Genomic DNA, 20947 nt, shown 5'->3' with positions numbered 1-20947 from the left:
TTAAAACAGCAATATATTTAAATTCATGAATTCCTTAAAAATCACATACCTCTGGTCACTCTCTCCGTCTCTCTCCATGGTTACCTTCTGAAGGCATTACTAATTAGTTGGCTAGTGGAGCCAATGACAGTTGACCCTTGAACAACAGAGGTTTGAACTATGCAGGTCCACGTATATGCAGATTTCTTTCAACAGCAAATACTACAGTACTACACGATCTGCTATTGGTTGAATCTGCTGATGGGGAGGGTCAGACTATAAGTCATACATAAATTGACAGGTTCACAAAACGTCAGCACCCCTAACCCCCACATTGTTCAAGGGTCGACTGTAATTAAAACTTGATAAATAAAGGGAAACAATCAGGCATATTTCCTGTCTTTCCTATATAAATTGTGCCTCAGGAGAACCAAGTAGCTAATTAGCAGAAGTTTCTCTTTATAGAAGTATTCTTAGCTAATACATGAATGATGGAAATAAAGATTTTACAACCCCTAACGAATTGATTAGACAGCCATGATCAGCATTCACTGTTAACATCTCTCTCTCTCATACACACACACAGAAGAAACTGATGTTAAGTGCCTCCTGATGAGAGTACACAACACACTCATAGTATTCTTGAAAAAAAAAATGGAAACAATTTGATCAGCCTCTAGATGTGACTACAAATTCACAAGTGACACAGTGGCTAGTGGAGTATGTTAAACAGAGGAATATTTAACATTTAACTCCCTGGGATGTAATTGGCAAAATCCAGTCTCTAGACCAGAATAAACTGTCTGGTTTGGCAAAAAAATAAATTGCAAGGAAGAGGTAGTGAAGGGTGAAAATACAGATAAAATGGACTAAAAAGGCATGTCAATCAACCGCACTGTATGGACCTTATTTGGATCCTGATACAAACAAACTGACAAGCAAGGAGGAAAACAGATAAATCTGAACACTGACCGGATGTTCCATATTTGATTATCTTAGAGAATTTCAGTATGATAATGATATTATAGTATTAAAAGAAAAAAAGAGCCCTTTTCTCTCAGAGATGTGTACAGAAATACTTACTAATGAGATAATAGGGTATCAGAGATCTGTTTCAGAATAGTCCAGGGTTGGGGAAAAGAGGCTGGGGTCTAAATGAAGCAAGACGGCTATATATGAAAATGAACATATGTATGTACATGCATGACTGGGACATTGTGCTGTACACCAGACACTGACACACTGTAACTGACTGTACTTCAAAAAAAAAAAAAAAAGATGGCTATAAACTGACCATTGTTAAAGCTGAGAGAGAGGCACAAAGGGTCCATTATAATATTCTATTTCTGTACATGTTTGAAATCTTCCACACCAGAAAAATAAAACAAAAGTGGCCGTGAAAACGTCTGCTTGTCTTCTCCAGCGATTCTGTGAGCCGGGAGGGCAAGACCTCTCCGCCACCCAGCACTCAGCAACACGGTGCACACGGCACGTGTCCAGGACACCCCATGGTCCAGGCCACCAGCCCAAGATCTGAGAGATGACCTGTGATGGGGCGGGTTCAGCAAAGAAGTCCTGATCCCGCTGTCTCTGACCCTGAGACATTTTTCCAACAGAGCAGGAACCAGCACTACATTTACAGTATGATCCCAACCAAGAAATATAAGCAAAAACCCAACACAGAAAAGGGTGTAACAACTCTTCGCAGATACACATGTGAAAACAGTAAGCTTTTTTTTTTTTTTTAACCTCCTGGGTATAGGGACTATGGGAGTTTACTTTACTTCTGTTTCTCTGAATTTTCCAAATGTTCTGCAATTGCTGTATTATCTTAAATGTGGGCAGAAACCTAATCAACTATTTTTTAAGTCATTTATAATATCAAAACTCTATAGCTAGCTATTTTTAAATAGTAAGAGTATTGTATCTGTTTTATTCCTGTGACCCGTTATGGTTCAGATAAAGGGAAAATATTATAATAATGAAGAAAATATTGAAAACTATCATTAAGGGATTTTCAGTTAAATTATGAAAGCAATAGAAAAACACCCTTTTAATATTTGGGAAGAGGAGGATATCCTTCATTACCTTTTCCTCTGTAAAATAAAGATGCTATTTTTTTATTTTTAAATCACATCTGGACAACCTACCCTGAGAAGATCTCTTGAGGTTCTTCTAAAACCTCAGTTTCAGCACAGGAAGCTGGGGGCAAACAGGGATGTCTGAGACCTACTGAAACACCTTCTGCCCAGATACTGGACAAGTCTGGACATATACATCTATATATCTATGTATCACCAGATACTCTGTTCGCCCCCACCCCCTCCCACTCCCTTCTATCAGTTCAAGGAAGGGTACAGGAAATTTTGTTTAAGGCCAAGATGCCACACCACAAGGTAATGTCGTAATCTCTGAAGGAAGATGTGTCCCACAAACAAAGACAGATTTTTTTCTTTTTTAGAGAAAACGTTCCTTTCAGCTAAAGATTCTTAAAGAACTAGGCAACAGCTTAGAATCCTATGCTTGCTTCGATTATTTCACTCAGAAAATAAATGAAAGAAATATGCACCAGTATCTATTAATAATTGAACATGAAAAAAGAAAAACGTTGGCAATTTGGCATAGATAATTGGTAAGTTTTCCACGTGGGTCTAATTAAACTTGACTTAGACTGCACCCTGCCTTTTTTTTTTTTTTTTTTTTTTTTTAGCCCTGCTATTAAATAAACAAACAACAACAAGGAAAAAAAAAGCTGAAACTGCCACTTCTCTTGTACTTTATATATATCGGGGGAGGTTGTACTCAAAGAGAGGGGAAAAGTTAAAATGACTCAATATCTGGCATTGTAAGCTTGTAGTTAAAGAGCACTAGCCTTCCACCAGTCTGCCGTTTGTTAGCTTTGTGACTTTGAGCAAGCTGTTTAACCTCTCTGAGCAGCATGGGTTCCTCCTCTATAAAATAAAGAGTGGGAGTGTCACAGGGCTGTTGTAATAACTGAGATGAGAAGTGGAAAAATGTTTAGGGTGAAGCCTAACACATACATGCTTTATAAATGCTACCAACTATTGTTATTATAACTTAAGACACCTTTTTTCTAATCTCCTCTCTTTTCCTTCCTTTTTTCATCCAAGAAACAAAGATTCTACAAATGCCTAATTCTTTAGCCTCATCAGTGAATACTGTAATCTATTTTAAACCTGGACTCTTCTATTTTCCCCAGAGTAGAAATTAACTTTTTCTCTAGGAAAAAAACAAAAGAAAAGATGGAGTTAGATTTCTCTTTACTTTGTGCCAGTCGCGAATGGTAACAGATTCCTAACTCCCTGAAACAAAAAAGAATCTCACACTTTCTGAGATACTAGGCACTCCTGAGAATTAGAGAGTGATTCCCCAATCTCCCAAAATCCTAACTTGAATTAGGAATCTAGTTTCCAATTACACTAATTCTCTCCTGGCTCTTTTGAGGAAAAAAAGTCTTTCAGCCAATTCATACCAATAAGAATGATGGGCAGAAATTCACATGATTCTACAAAAAAGGAACACAAGTCTTAAGAATAGTGGCATGCCATTTGCAGCAACATGGATGGACCTGGAGATCATCATTCTAAGTGAGGTAAGCCAGAAAGAGAAAGAAAAATATTACACATTATATTACTTGTATGTGGATCTTTAAAAAAAAAAAAGGCATAAATGAATTTGTTTACAAAACAGTAACAGACTCACAGACACAGAAAACAAATTCATGGTTACCAGGGGGAAAGGGGTAGGTAGGGATAAAATGGGAGTTCGAGATTTGTAAATAGTAAACAAGTTTCTTCTGTACAGCACAGGGAACTATACTCAATATTTTATAGTAACTTATAATAAAAACGAACATGAAAACGAATATATGTGTGTGTATATATGAATAAGCATGAAACTGACACAACATTGTAAACTGATTATACTTCAATTAAAAAATAAAAAGAACACTGGCATGCCACACAGAACTTTCACTTAAAAGAAAATTCTAGGTGTGCTTTACTATCAGAGAGACTTCCGGATGATGAAACAGGACATAGAAAAGATGGCTGAAATCATAAAATAATCCTAAGACACACAAAACTAAAACAAAACAAAACACCCAAGATGATATTCCAGGCCCCAAGCAGTGGGAAAGGGGAGATGGAATGAGATTCATACATGCTTCAGGCTTTAAAAACCTGGGAATTAGTATGAGAGCTAAAAGCAAGGCTAATGAGACTTGCCTTGAAGTGAAGTTGGCAGATAAAGGAGATGAAAGAAATCTGAGGTGAGTGCTGCCCAGATGTACAGTGTATGGTGCTGACTAAGCAGTGAAAGGTTTATGGGGAATTAACACAAACAGTCCAGTAATGGCAGAATCAACAGCCTAGTGGATTAGACATTAGGTATCTCTGATTGCATATGTCTGCACCCAAGCTGAAGTGCATGTAATGGGCAAATTTTTATTCACCAGAATTCTTAGAAAACAGGCAGCATTTATCTGTGCTCATGGTTAAGGTATAATGTGAGGATTCCTCCTCCCACCGCTGCCCCAGTGTGGGTAGAACTTTGATTGATATTCGAGTGAGAAAGAATTATGAGGTGGGGTAGAATCAGTCAAGCTGGGGAAGGATCACATGTGTCAAACTGTGAACCGTCAAACCTTCAGAGAAGCCTCTCTGATGGGACACGGTTTCCCATGGAAACCGGTGTGGGAAGAAGCACCGCACTTAGGACGCACGTGAGTGACACCGAGATGCACGTCAGGACACGAAGCTCAGAGGCAGAGGGAGGTGTGAGCAAGGAAGACACAGAAACGTGTAGAATCATGAGAAGGCTCTGGGTTGAGCCACATCTCCAAAGGGCAGAGAAAACCAGCTGCTACTCAGTTACCAAGATAAAAGGTTGATGGTATAAGGAAAGGAAAGAACATTAAAAGATGGAGATTCCATAGGAATCTAAAAGTCATGGTCACTTGACTGAGGGAGGCTCTGGGACCACAGAGCACCTCAAGGACTCGCCAGGCTGTCAGGTACCCGGGGAGGGGAACTTACCAGAGCACTTATTAGATCTGATTGCTTCTCCCAGCCTTGGATCACCGCCGGCAGGTGAGCAGGGGCAGACGACAGCACGCCGCTGAGATTTCCAGCTGTGAGACCAAACTGCCTGGGTCTGAACCTCAGCTTGCCGTCCGCTAGCTCACACTCAGCGCCTGCTCTGTCTGCTCAGACATCCATCCCTGAACTTCCCCTCTGTCCGAGTTCTCTTGGGTGTGGGTCACTACGCGGTCTTCTCGACAACAGACAATTTAATTATCCTCTGCCCCCTTCTCAGCAATTTCAGAAAACATATTCTTCACCTGATCTTTGGATGGATTCCTTTCTATTTTGTAATCATGGTGTTGCATTACTCCTTTTATTCTTTTTTTGCATGATTTCTTGATTTAATTTTATTTATTTTTTTACTTTAGTTTGTGGGGGTAATTAGGTTTATTAATTTACTTAAATGGTGGTACTGGGGATTGAACCCAGGACCTCATGCATGCTAAGCACACACTCTACCTCTGAGCTATACCCTCCCCCTCGCATGATTTCTTTATTCTCTCATCCTTCCTGCAGTGTCCACAAGCAAGACTCCCAGAAATTCTCCATACATCTAGGACCTCAGCCACCGCTAGTGGCTTCTTCTCATTTGCCTACAACTCAGTTCTCACACAGCTAAATGCGGAGCGCCCACCCCAGGCCTCCACAGCAACGCACTACAACCTGAGCTTCCACGAGGCCCGGGGGCCTCTGAGCCCAGGCTCTTCTCTCACTCTTTTCCAGATGCAGTCTCAAAACTATGACCTTTAATAGTACGGGAGGCTCTAATTATCCCTGGAATCCCAGACTCTCCTGGTTTCCCAAAGCCTGACCCAGAATCTAAGTAAAAATGAGCAGATGTACCATCCGACCATCACGGGGCAGCAATGTGGTAAAACAGAAGGGGCCAAACCTCTCAACCTATGTTCTTCTATAACATCACCACCAGGATTAGGGCGCCCTCCGGACACCACCCCCTTTCTCCTGTCTTTCCACATTCCTCCCTCCAGGGTGACTTTTCAGAGTCACACAGCTTGGTCTAGGAGGAAAATTCAGGTTCCAGAACCCAGAAAGCTGCAATCCTGGTCCCAATCTGTCAACACAAACTATATGGCCTGGGGACAGTCACCAAACTTCTCCAGGCTTCAGCTTCCTTCCATGTAATGCTTTGGGATGCTGAGATCAATTTCCTGCCAGCTGTAACACTATGATTCTCAAGTCCCCACTTATTCTTTATTCTTTGGCCTACGTATAGAGAACTACCATGACGTGAAAATCGTGAGGTGCAACTCCTGTAGGAGATAAGCTCTTTACCGATGAACTTCTTTAATGTGGATCTTGCTGGCCAGCTACCCGGCCCTGTAAGAATAATTACCATCAATGGCCTACTGTGTCCCAGGCAACGCCCATGGCAGTTTACAAATTCAACAGAGACTTCCTAAAGGATGTGAGGGCGGCTAGGCTCCTTAGCTGCAACTCAGCTCGGTCCCCTTCTGTTCTGTTGAGCCCAGGAAGCCATGTTTGATGGATTACACCTTATCTCCCACTCTACAAGCTTCAAAAGACCTAGTAAAGATGTACACAGGAGCATGGGAGGAATGGATAAGCCGCAAGATGACTTGTGTCTAGAATGAACTAAGGCTTTCAAAAAAAAATTGTAAGAACAAAGCAGGTAGTTTCAGTATTTCGAAAGCAAGAAAAAATGATCAAGGCAGGGCCAAAACGACTACTTGGGTACAACAGGATAAAACAGCAGATGTCAGGGACACGCAGTGCTCATCAGCAACACTTTGTTCTCTTTATTGGAGAAAAAAAATGAAGCAATCCTTAAAGGCCCGAAGCCCCAGAGAGGAGAAGCCAAGTCTCCAGTCTCTTGAATACACCAGGGTCCAAAGGAGCTTGCAGATGCTTAAGCCTTGAGTTGGGTAAAGTGATTCTTGTTTTGTGAACAATTTGGGAAAAAATAAAATAAAAATAAAACCCAAGGTTTCTCACAATCTTAATCTATAAATCTACAGAAGAGCGAACTTACTAAGGTACACAAACAACAGATACAAAAGAGTAAGAGAAAGAAAAGATCTGGCATCATGTTGGACTTGGCTTTGGCCTCACTGGGCAGAGAAACATGGATGAGATGCAGGGAAAGGGAAGAGAGGCACTGGGGTGGGGCAAAGTCCAGGCAAGGGCAGGGATGAATAGAGAGGTTCCTTGGGGAAGAATGAAGACGCAGACCACCAGAGAGCCCAGAGGGGCCGGGGGGCAGCAGAGCCGCCCTGGGCTGGAAGGCGTTTTGTGCCGGGGCAGGTCTCCGGGTGTCGCAGGACTTCTCCCACTACCTTCCCTCACCACCCTCAGCCTGAGAACGCGGACACTCTTGCCCCGTGCCCTGTCTTGATTCAATCTTTCCAGAATCAGTAACCAAAAGATGCTATGACTGAAAGCCCACGTGCTTGATTTTTTTTTTTTTTTTTTTTTGAGTCTAGACTTCTGCATCCTGATTACTTGGTGAGGGTTTTTATCACAACCTTCAGTTGTTTTGAGATGATCACATTTAGCATCTTATGAAACCCCAAACCCAAGTGCTTTTTCTTTCCTGGTGAGCCTTCCAAGCCCTCTTCCCTCTCAAGTATAAGCAAAGCTGGTTCAATGCCTTACCATTCAGAGAAGAAATTTTTGAGCTCTCAGATTACTGCGTATAAACTACAGACTGGGAGGCCTTCTCAGACTCAGTTACTGCCAAAGCACGACACACGGTACAAACGACAACAGATGTCGCTAACACAGCTTCCTACTTACCCTTCCTTCCAAGCTCATCACAGTGAGAGCCACAAGGGAGTCACTTTAACTTGGCCTCCTCTTAGAGGTTTTGATCACACCATCGGTCACATTCAGAAGCAACATGACCATGGAAGGCAAAGGAGCACCAAATCCTCCCAGCAACTGAAGATTCTATGAACGCAAGAGGTTTAAGTGATATACATTTTCTGTAGTACCACAGAGTGATTTAAGGCACAATTTTCCTAGTATCACTCTCAGGACACACTGCAAAATCAGAGAGAGGCTCCAAACCACTTAAATATACTATCCCAGCTGAATTTCCATTGAAATCAAAGGTAAGGAGGTTAAGAGGAAGTGGACAGCCTGTTCTTATGAAACAGCCAACTCAATTACAAATGATGCCCCACCCTGGCCAAAGTCTTCCTTTCCTCTTCATCCTGCTATCAGCAAGGGAGGGGGGACATAGGGGGATAAATTAGGAGTGTGAGATTTGCAGATACTAACTACTACATATAAATATATAAAATAGGTAAACAACAAAGTCCTACTGTACAGGTAACTATATTTAGTGCCTTGTAACAGCCTATAATGAAAAAGAATATATATATGTGTAACTGAATCATTACATTGTACACCAGCAATTAACACATCATTGTAAACTGACTATACTTCAATTTTTAAAAAAGCATAATAATGTTAAAAAAAAAAAAAAAAGAATCATCACTCTGGTCTCCATTCTCTTGCCTGTCTCACCTCCAACAAAACCTCTCCTGTCTGTCCTCTACCTGAGTCCCACCACCCAAACATCCCACCTCTGACCACAATATCCTCAGCTTCGGGTCCCTCATTCAAACCTCCTTCACTGTGCTGCACCATGTGGGCCTCATATGAGTTTCATTCCACACCCCTTCTGACTCAGCTTTCTTTCTAAAGGCCGACATTTCCACAGCACATCTTCCATATCACCCTCCTCAAGTGCCCTCAACCTCTCTCCATCACCCTTTTGTCCTTCCTCTTCTGCCAAACCCCAGCCCGACACTTACGGTAGCTCTGTCTGTGCCCACAACTGAGCACCTGGGCACTGGACACTCACCCTGCATCCGTGAGCGCCAACTACAAATGAGTCAGTCCTCCACCACGCTGGGTGATCCCAGTGCTCGCGTCTCCCACTCACTCCCCCCACTTTCCTCCACTCTCATCTCACTTTCAAACGACCACCTCTTCTGACAGCCACACCACCACCACCACACCTGCCCCCATTCTCAGATGACCTTGCCTCCTAACACAGAAATGGAACCCATCACATAGCAACTCGCCAGTATCAGACTAACTTCCTACCAACCTTCAGCTCCTGCCCTCCTCTTGCATCCTGCTGCTTCCCCTCATCCAAGGTCAAGCTCTCCACCAGGGTCTAGATCCCACTTCACCTCACCTTCAGACTCACATCATCAATTACTCCTTATCTTTTCTCTCCTGTTTATTCAATCGACATCTCCCTTTCAACCAGATCCTTCTCATCAGTACTTGAACATACTCAGGTCCTGTTTCAAAGCACTCCACCCTCAACCTCACATGTTTCTAGCTGGTGGCTTACCTCCCCGCTTCCTACAAAAGACAAAGTAAAAACTGTCCTCCTTGGGTATCTCCCATTTTTCTATCTCCCATTCATTTTTCAACCCATTCCAAATGGCATGGCTCCATCATTCCCTGAAACAGGTCCAGGCCAGATCAATAACGATCTCCTTGTTGCCAAATTCAAAGGAGAATTTATTTATTTATTTATTCTTTCTCTTATTGGACATCCTGCTGGTATTTGGCAATGTCGATCCATCTCTCCCTGAAGCCCTCCTTACTTTGGCCGCTACAACCAAAGCTCTTCTTCCTGCCATCGTGGTTCCCTTCTCCTTGTAGGCCTGTCCTCCTCTACCTATTCTTTTAAGAGTTCAAACTCTTCAAAGCTTGAACCTAGATCTCCCTCGCTTTCTGCTCTGTATCAGCAACAGGCAAAAGCCCAAGTATTCATAGGGACAAGCAGGTAATACAGTTATGTGAAACAAAGTTGACTTTCACTTCCCACTGAGGGGGACAACCTAAAACATGACAAACTGGGCAGGATAGCTGGCAAGAACATAGGCATCAGGGTAACATGGCAGTGGGGACAGGTACAGCCGATAATAAAATGGAGAGGAGAGCAGGTGCTCCTACTCAAACAACAACTACTTAGCTCAAGCCAGAAGTCCTGATTTATACATGAAAACTCACGCTTTTTAAATTCTGGCAATTAAGATTTCCTTCTGGTGCAAAGCAAAGAAATCCTGGGATACACCAAAAGGAGAATTGATCGGCTCATTTAACTGCAAAGCCTAGAGGTACAGCCTGACACTGGGTTTAATCAACGTGATCAGGACCAGTTTCTCTGTCTGGATTCTTTGTGTCCCTAATTCTCAGGTAAGATCTACCCCACGGCAGCACGGCACTTGCTAGACCTCCTGACCACATCCTGCCAGGTTTAAGCAGAAAACAAGGAAGATGCTCTTTCAAGAGCTCCCCCCAACCCCACCCCAGTCTCAAAATTCCCCGATTGGGCCAGCTCGGACTACAAGGCCATTCTTGAACCAATCATTGCGGCTGGACAACTGCGGAATGACTGGCCAGCCCCGAGTCACATGCTTTGTTCAGAGTCAGGGGAAGAACTTTATCTAAGCAGAAGGTCGGAGATTGGAGAATAGGGAATTTCTTAAAAGGAAATTAAGGTGCTGCCATCAGGAGAGAAAGTATATTTGGGGCAGCCAAAAAACCCATAAACATGCTACAGCAGCTTGTTCAAATATTTTAAAAACACTACGCAGGCCAAATAAAACAGGTTTGCTGGCTGAAGGTGGCTTGTCAACCTACAGTTCCAATCCTCCTTCCTCTACTTGTTTCCTAGGTGATCTCATCCAAGCCTGAGCCTTCATGTACCATCTCTATACCAAAAATGCCACATTTTTATCCCTGACTCACAAATTCAACTGCCTACTCAACATCTTCACTTGGCTGCCTCAAACTCATCCCAAATTCAGTTTGCTCAAGATGAAATTAATGGTCTCCCCACCCTACACTCCTCTCCCACCCAAAGTAGTCTTACTCAGAGTTCTTATCTGGGGCGGGGGGTGGAGGGGAACCTAAGAGGCGGCAAGACCAACATGACTGGGGTCCTGCAAGAAAAATAAAATCTTTCGGAAAGTCAACTGTCAGTCAACTGAAATTCGTTTGTTACTTCAAATATCTCAGAAAGACATCTGATAGCTTAATTCATTTAAATTTACAATTTTCATGTTCCAGCTCCCAATTTTTTTCAATTTATTTTTAAGACACATAGAAATAAAATATCATAACTAACAAAGGCAGGAAAATTGTCAAGGGACCTTGAAAGGTGCTCTTGCTTGCATGTTTGTTAACACAGCTGTAGTTGTCTAGCAAACATAACCGATTTGATCCTGACAACAACCCAGGAGGTTGGTAAGGAAAATTATTACCATATTTCACCAGATCTAAGAAATCACTGACTGTAAGATGCACCATTTTATGCACTACTATATTAAACAAAAACACCACAAAGTAAACCACACATATAATGCACTATGAAATGCATCTTGTTTTCAAATAAAAATGTATGTCTTATGCACCCCAGTGTTCCTAGCATCACTATTTACAATAGCCAAGACATGGAAGCAACCTAAATGTCCATTGACAGATGACTGGATAAAGAAGTTGTGGTATATAAAGACAATGGAATACTATTCGGCCATAAAAAAGAATGAAATAACGCCATTTGCAGCAACATGGAGGGGCCTCAAGATTATGATACTAACTTAAGTAAGTCAGACAGAGAAAGACAAATACCATATGATATCACTTACATGTGGAATTTTTTTAAATGACACAAATAACATTATTTACAAAACAGAAACAGACTCACAAACAGAAAAAAAAAGAAAACTTATTAGGTTACCAAAGGGAAAGGGGAGAAGGAATAAATTAGGAGTTTGGGATTAGCAGATACAAACTACTATATAAAAAATAGTTAAACAACAAGATCTTATTATATACGTATAGCACAGGGAACTATATTCAATAGCTTATAACAACCTATAATGAAAAATAATATGAAAAAGAATGTGTGTATATATATATATATATAACTGAATCACTATGCTGCACACCAGAAGCTAATACAACATTGTAAAGCAACTATACTTCAAAAAAAAAAAGTACATCTTAGAATCTTTGAAAAACATTATCATAAGCCTCACTTTTCAGATAAGGAACCAGAGGCTCAGACACCTGCTTGAATTTTTAATTAGTAAGATGAAGAATAGATTTGAACCCATAGGATCAGTTTCCTAATCTGTCTTTCCCTGAGTTTAGCCCCTGGGTCTGAATGATCTTGAAAATTTCTTCTGGGGCTCCCAATGCTTTTCTGATACAAAGGTGTTAAAGGAAATCAGAACTGAGTCAACTCAAAATGCTTTTAAATTAACATGGATTCTAAGATGGAATAATTAAGGCCTTGACTTTTCTCTAACTCCTAGACAGCCTGGGAAAGACTTCAAACATAAAGAGCAATATATGCCAGGTGTGTAAGCAAAAGATTACATCATTCATTTCACAGCTAACTCGGTAGGGCTGACACAAAACTTACAGTTGACTATTAATTTTAAGCATGAATCACAAGACGATATTCACTTGTGAGGGGATATTACTGGGTATCTAGTTAAGATAAGACTTTCATTCTTTTATAATAAAATATGCCTATTTAATGATTTTGTTTGTTTCTTTGCTTCAAAAATAACCATTTGGAAAGGTGCCACGTTCTACCTACTTCTTGCAAAGCAAAGGGGTAAGCCTAATAGTTCTAATCAGTCTGTGCAAGAAGTCTTCTGATTTCAACACTTAACATCCTTTAAAAAAAGATTTGCTACAAAAAGCCAAGAAATTTGGTGTGAGATCCGAATAAGACAGAATAGGCTTAATTTGTGACATTTTAAATTTTTAAATCTAATTGTTTTGCATTTTGTATCCCCCACAATACCTAATGCTGTGTCTTAAACATAGAAACTGCCTACTAAATACACATGGTGAGATACACAACAAGAAAAATGACAGTCCCTCTGTCCTCATAAAGGTTCCTTCTTCCTAAGGCTATGCTGGCTCTGGAGGAGGAGAAACAGTTTAGCAAATTCTTGGTGGTGCCTGCAGTGAGCCTATCGCTGTGCCAAGGGCACATCAAATTTAATACTGGAAATCCTCAAGGGGCAACAGTCTAATTAAGTATAAATATAAAAGATATGCAGGTGGCAAGGTTACCTTAAGTATGCTCAATAACCAGACAATATACTAAAACGTTTTAGCATCACATTCAAGCAGGGATGGATATAGAATCAGGAGAGTCGGTGTAGCCAGTTGCTGGATATGACCTTGGGCAAGTCACTTCTTGAAACATTTCCTTAATTATTCCCTAACCATCCCTCAAGGCAACTGCAAAAGAAATTAAGGCTAGAGGAAATCTTTTGCAAACCATCCAATACTATAGTATGTAAAGTATTTTAGGAGTAGTAAAATGTCCTATTGCCCAGAATATTTCAATGACTTCTTTTTGGGAGTCCCTTAAGCTAAAGTCAGAGGGCTCTTTCTAAAATGCAAACCCAATAGTTCATTCCCAGGTTTAATGACTCTTTACTGCCAAAGGATAAATTCTTAACCATTTAGCTTGGTAGATAAGGCTCTTCAAAAACTGACTCCTCTCCAGCCCCATCTGTCTCTACTTTTTTTTTTTTTTTTTTTTTTTTGAAGTATAGTCAGTTATAATGTGTCGATTTCTGGTGTATAGCATAATGTTTCAGTCATATATATATATATATATATACACATACATTTGTTTTCATATTCTTTTTCATTATAGGTTTCTGGCTTTACTTTTCAAAGACCACAGCAAGGACACAACTGCTTTCTGATCACATTCTCTCCCACATTTCTCTACCTTTGCATTCTTGGGGAAGTTTCTGGCTGTGATTTTCCTACCACACCCAGGACTCCACAGCCTGGCTCATATACCACCTTCCACATCATTATGAATCTCGAGCTTCTCCAGGGCAAGGAGAGCCAATGCTGCCTCCTTCTCCATTCCTCGCACCAAGCCAGTCTACAGCAAGCAGCTCAGTAAATGTTCCTGGAGCGACTGGCAAGGGAGATCCTCATTTGCATAACACATAAAGATGGTACCAAGGAAAGAATCTCAAGGGAAGGCTGTCAACGAAAAAAATGCTTAGAGGCCCTAATAAAAATACTGTAGGTACACATCTCTTATCCAAATCCCTTATGGCCAGAAATATCTGGGAATGCAAACATGCTGACATTTTGGAAATGTAATATGTACCTTTCACTCCCCGTGGGCTGTAGGTCAGGACCCCGTACTCAAACACAGTAATACTTCTGCAGCAAAGCTTACAAATTACCCCCCTGACTGAGCTAAATGAAGACTATAAACAGCCTCTTGTTCAGGAGAGCTATTACCAAATGGGTTACAAGAGCTTTCAGAGCAGTTGGGATTTCGGAATTAGAGAGCGAGGATGGGGAGTCCACCTCACCTGATTGGTGTCCATGGCTCCTTCATATCCATTTTCTCATTTGCTCAGAAATTCACTACGGCAGGACTGACCTGTGTTTAGGCAACAAATAAAAGTGGCCACGCACCCAAACAGCCACAGAGAGGCTACAAAATGTTCTGAGAAGAAGGGGTTCAGAGGTACACGCAAATAGTCTTCATCACTGGCAACTGGAGATGTTCTTAGAACATTAAGTGAAAAAAAAAAAAAAAACAGTAATAATTGCCAGACCCAGCACTGAAGGACCAGGTGGGAGAAAGCAGTGATACCCAGTGCAGGAAATGCATGAACGACTGTGTGAATAAAGACCATTAGGAACTCCCGCCACTGATTTCTAAATGGTTCTCCAACTGTGGGGGCAGAAATGTACACATACAAACAATGACACTCAGAAGCCAAAATCAAGCTGTCCCAGACCAACACAACTTGCTTCTGTATTGAAATAGAAACAGCAGTGCATGCCACCTGCTCTCCAGAGCTGCAGGGAAGAAAAGAATTATACTTTTTGCAAATATTATAAATATATACATACACACACACACATATATATATTTTAAACAACCAGAAAGACTCCCATTAATGCCTTGCATGAAAAATTTGCTTTAGAACCAAGTGCTTTCCTTTCTTAAAAAAAGTATTAAATAAGCAGAAAGAGGAAAGATTACATAATCCCATTTCCAATGAATCCTACCACCTGGACACCGTATTGTGGTGACCTATGAATCTAAATTTCTTATTTCAGGGAGGGAGGGAATGCTGCCTCAGAACATTTACAGTGGGCATCTCAATTCTGTCACACACCAGCGGCAGGCAGTAACAGCCAGAGCTACTATTTACCCCACTGAGCCTTCACAACACACAAGGCAGGGTGTTGAGCCCTTTCAAAGTCTCAACTGTTCCTTGCATTAATAAAATAACCTACCTTATAGGCTATCATCTCATTTTACACCTAAGAAACTGGATCTTTCAATAAAGATCCCAGAGCTTTTAAGAAGGAAAGCCAGATGACTGCAATGTCATCTCTTGCCAATTACTTGGTTTCTATTCTGAAAATAATGGCACAGTTCATTCTCCATAGCACACACTTCTATCCCCTACTATATATACGTCTTTTTCATTATGTATATAGCAGAAACAACTCCCCTGTTCACACCTAAAGCTTTTCTCATATATCCCAGCTAAACAATGTGTTCTCTATTCCTTCTTAGAAGTTCTCTTTGAATGTGCCCCATCCATCTATCCCCTTTTGGGTACCTATCACATACCAGGCACCATGCTGAAGATACAAGATGTGCAAGTCACAGTCCCATCCCTCAGATGTTCAGTCTACATGGCATAGAAGCAGCACAGACCAACTCTGCCCCAGGGTATAAGTTCTGTGGTCACAGAAGGTGTCAAACAGGTGGTGTCTGAAGAATGATTGCAAAGATATATGATGGACAGGAGGAGAAAGGCATTTTAAAGACTAAAGAATGAAAATGAATGATGCTACTGGGGTACTTCATATCATTCAGAATAGTATCAAATGACAATGGAGAGAGAAAGCCGGGAAAGAAGGATGGAGCCGGCCAATGGAGAAGCAAAGGTCAAACACGTCCCAGTCCACCAAGACCAGACTTCTGCACCTGTCTGAGCTCAGCACCCAAGACAGTGGCCTGCCCTATGGGGAAAAGGGAGGAGTCAGGGCAGCCAGGGGCAAGGGAAGCCACGGTGCTCATCGACCCTCCAGGAGAGCCTGGCCATCTCTTTCCAGCTCTCTTCTTAGCTCCTTTATTCTTACCCTAAGTTCTGTGGATTCTAAGTACTACTGTCTTGCTTTCATTTTTATTTTTTGAAGCCAGTATCTGCCAGTTAATCATGACTCTGAGACCTTGAGTCAAGGATAGGATGCTGTTCCATCAAAGGTTCTTCATCCTGAGGGTCAGCTCCAAGGTCAGCCCAGAAAAGAAAGAAATGCTTACGGAGCTGGGCAGGAGAGGAGAGAACTGATTTTAAATAGACAGATTTTAAAGAGAAATAGGTAGATCACAGATCACCAGTTACAGAGAGCATCAATAGCCTCCTAAGCGCCGGGTCACAGTGAGGACTGGCAGCGCTGGTGGGTTCTTAACTGCGCCTCCTGGGCCTTTAGAGCAATAATCCCCATGTGTTCTCCATTCCTCATCTGATTTGTGGCCTCCCATCCCTCTTCAAAAGAAAAAAGGAAATTCTGTTGCTATATAAGGTGTTATTTTTAATTAAAGTGGATTTAAATTAACTGTTATGAGAATTTCCTGACACCCTATATGACAATTAAACACATCCTGACTTCCTACACAAACTCAGAGTGAAAACTGATGATTCCAAGGACTCGCCCTACATAATGACAAGGTTGACGGAGGAAGGACAGTGTGTTTCAACACAAATACAATCTCCTCCAAGTGGAAATTTGGCCAGAACTCATAAAATATGGGGACACTTCAAAATCATTTACTCATACATATAAATACTGTTGAATTCAGTAAATATTACTCACAGAGCTACAAGTTGTTATATTAATTTGGGAACAAGACAAAGTCATTGCTTGGTTCTCCCCTTGTACAGACCAATTTAAAGCTTTGGTTACCATAAAGCAAGGAACCAACTTCTAGGAGAGAATGACCTTAAACTGAAAGTTAGATTTGAAAGAAAAGAATCTTAGAAATATTTTAAAGTTCTAGAAAATCACAGTGAGTTGAGGAACAAAGGGCTGGAATTAAGAGTCCCAGGTTTACTACCGATTCACGCTAGAAATGCACAGCCTTGGGGTCCTCATCTGTAACATCCAGTATTGAGGAAGCCTCAGGTATTCATTGAAGTGAGCACCTTATTCCCAAAACAAGAGGCTTCTTAAGACAAAACCAAACCAAACCAATTAAAACAAAAAAACTTCGAGGAAAACTTCTGAGGATAAAAAGAACTTTAGACACTTGCACCTCTAAGATAACACAGGTGAGAGCACCTCTAAGATAACACAGGTGAGAGCTGCCGGAGACAACAGCCGGACCATGACCTACATCCTCGTTACACATCCAGGAACTAGTCATCCAGTTACACCCACTTGAAAAATAAAGACGTGGCGGAACTTTTTACTCCTCCTATCACAGTGTATATCTTGTGTTTACTCAGTGCCCTAGAAAATTTCAAATACAAAGCACCATTTATAAGTTCCTTTCTTTTGGCAGGAGGTGACTAGTACGTTCAGGTGTCCCCTGGCCAGGTCCAAATCTGAGGTGTTCAAGCCACACATGCGCATGGGATCGTGTAATCTGCTAGGAAAGCACGGAAAGAGGCCCAGTCAGGTTCTCACAGGCACTGGGGCCGAGCGCGCCTTAGCGACACCTGGCTCTTCACACCTGCTCTAGAATGCTCTGTAGGAATTAAATGTGGTAGGAAAATGAGTGCCTTACGGGGGGGGGGGGTTGTTCATTAAAACGTCCTCACAGTTTTTCTCAGAGCCCTCATTTTATCTGGGGAAAACTGTGAGTATGAATGAAATAAAATTCTAATCTGTTTTAGGGAATGGTTTGGTTATCTGGTTACCCACAGCCCAGGGCTGTGCCCTGAAAACCAAGGCTGAGCAGGATGTAAGGTGCTAAGAATAAAGAAACCACCAACCGAAGAAGCCATTCTGCTCTATAGTCTCAAGAGGAGCCCGGAGGCTTCTCTGCTACAGCTCCGAGCAAGAAAAATCAGCAGCAGCTTCCACGTTGCACGCACGCAGCTTCTAGACAGCACTCCCAGCTCAGTGGGCGGGGCTGGCTCACTGGGGTCCGAGGGTCAGGAAGGGTGAGAACAAGCCTCTGGGATGGCCAAGTGTATTTCTGTGTCTCTCCCAGACCCTTCACATCTCAGGGCTGGCTGGATGCCCCAGTGCTTATCTGAAAGCACCATGCCCAGAGCACTCTTTTCAGGGAGTAATCTCTGAAGGTCTTGACTAGACACCAAAGCCACCAATCCACTCTGTGTCGGAGAAAACTAGTGGGTGATTTTCTCTCAAGATCAGGATCGTATAAAAATATATACCACATCTTCTTTATCCAGTCATCTGTTGGTGGACACTTAGGTTGTTTCCACCTCTTGGCTTTTTTAAATAGTGCTGCTATGAATACTAGGGTGCTTGTATCTTTTTGAAATTGTCTCCTCCAGATATATGCCCAGGAGTGGGATTGCTACTCGGGCATAAAAAAGAATAAAGTAATGCCATTTTAGCAACATGGATGGACCTCCAGATCGTCATACTAAGTCAGAAAGAGAAAGAAAAATACCCTATGATATTACTTATATGTGGAATCTTAAAAAAAAAGGGGGGGGGCACAAATGAACTTATTTACAAGACAGACAGGCTCACAGACATAGAAAATAAACTTATGATTACCAGGGGGAAAGGAGGTGGGAAGGGATAAATTGGGAGTTTGGGATTTGCAGATACACACTACTATATATAAAACAGATAAACAACAAGGTCCTACTGTATAGTACAGGGAACTATATTCAATATCTTTTAATACCCTATCATGAAAAAGAATACAAAAAGGAATATATGTATAAACGAATCACTATGCCATACACCAGAAATTACATTACAAATTGACTATACTTCAATTAAAAAAAAAAAAACAGGAATGAATAAATAATAAAGAACTCAGCCATATTCTGCCTCCTCCAATCAGATTTTCTAAAAGTGCTCACAGAATCAAGTCTCCAATGGTGACAATCAATATCCATGAACACGTCTTTCCTGGGTGGCTGTTAGCCCACAACAAGGAAGAAAGAGCAGAGCAAAGCCTGCAGGTCAGACTGTCAGTCCTGGCAGGACGTGGGGCGGGACACGGAAAGGCCCTCCACCGCTGCCCAGAGCAGCAGGGCCTCAGAAATCATGTTTGGAAAAAAACAAGCCCCCTGAAGCCTGACTCTGGGTTCTCCTCCCCCCAGATCCCTACCAGGCAAGGACCCACCCAGATTCCAGGGTCTGCAACAGGACAGGGTGGAAACCAGACCTCTGCCATCAGCACGTGGTTCTCTGGAGGCAACAATTTTGTGATTCCTTCAACACTTATCAGAGGCGAGGCTGGGTGGGGAAAGGGAATGGCACTCGTGGCCCTGGGGTAAGCAGAGCTGAGCCTGCCTCCTCAGTCACGCTCGCTCTCTTCCCACATCTCTGACTTTTCATCTACAAAGTGTGAACACTCACAACAGTAAGCACTTCAGAGGTGACTGTAAAAATGAAAAGAATTCGTGAAAGTCAGGCTAATCTTTCAGCCCCTTCTAGGCAAGCCTTAGATAGAACGTTTTGTTTTTTCAGTCACCCACAAAGCCTCCTCCTTATTCACAGCACTGGGTTCTGAGATGTCTTTTGCTATTTCCCCAAATCAAATACATGCTCGAAGGGCATCTGGAAAGCCACTAAAAATATCCACAGCGATATACTCAAAGCAATTCCAAAAATGTTTTCGGCAATACTTTTGGAGTCGGTCTACAATCTTCCAGAGTGACTGCCCATAAAAGGCAAACATTTAGATGTGAAGTACTTTTAAGCTTTCAGGTTATCTTACCACCTTACAGTCGCCCTGAGCCACAGACTCTGGGGCTTCCCAACTTTTCAGCAAGTTCCCAACTAAAGGTTTTATGCCTCTGCATATGCTTGGCCCACCTCATCCTGCTGTGCCTCCTGCAGGGAGGGATCTCCAAAAAAAATGTCTGAGAATATAAACTGATCTCACTGACAGGTGACTCCCATCATTACAGATTTCAAGGATTTTTTCATAGATGATTTCACTTTGTTTTCAAAAGTAAAACAAACAACACAATTGAAAATTAGGCAAGAGACGCAAACAGGCACTTGACAAAAGAGGATATTCAAGTGCAAAGACACGGAGCTTCAAATGGTGATAAGGGAAATACAAATTACAACCGAAATGAGAGACCTCCATATGAACATCAGAACAGCTAAAATTGAAATGACTTACCAAACTAAGTATTGGCAAGGATGTGAAGTAACGGAACTCTCACTCACACCAGACGGGAACACATGTTAGACTAAGCTGCCGTTACTAAAGGTGAACATATTCACATCAAAGGACCCAGGAATTACACACACACACACACACACACCCCAGAAATGCATACCTATGTGTACAAAAACATATTGTTCACAGCAGCACTATTCATAATAGCCAAAAACTGGAAACAATCCCAAGGTCCATAATCGGTTATTGTGATATGTTTATACAATGGAATATAATCCAGCTACTGCTGCATGCACAAGGGGGATGAATCTCATAACGTTGAAGGAAAGAAGTCAGACATAAAAGAATACAAAAGTATGAGTGTATTTATATAAATCTCAAAAGCAGGCAAAGGTGCTCTATAGTCTTAGAAGTCAGGATGGTGCTCCTGAGGAGGAAGTAACGGGAAAGTACAGGCAGAAGGGGGGATTCC

General features: G+C 41.8%; 1 protein-coding gene across 2 annotated transcripts in view; it reads right to left on the bottom strand.

Moving 5' to 3' along the window:
* Positions 1 to 20947, bottom strand: part of STXBP6 (syntaxin binding protein 6) — a 222264-nt gene that overhangs the window by 189629 nt on the left and 11688 nt on the right. The gene's annotated exons all lie outside the window — the stretch shown is intronic.

Source organism: Camelus bactrianus, chromosome 6, assembly GCF_048773025.1.
Source record: "Camelus bactrianus isolate YW-2024 breed Bactrian camel chromosome 6, ASM4877302v1, whole genome shotgun sequence".
Taxonomy (NCBI): Eukaryota; Metazoa; Chordata; class Mammalia; order Artiodactyla; family Camelidae; genus Camelus; species Camelus bactrianus.
This window is presented reverse-complemented; position numbering and strand designations above follow the sequence as displayed.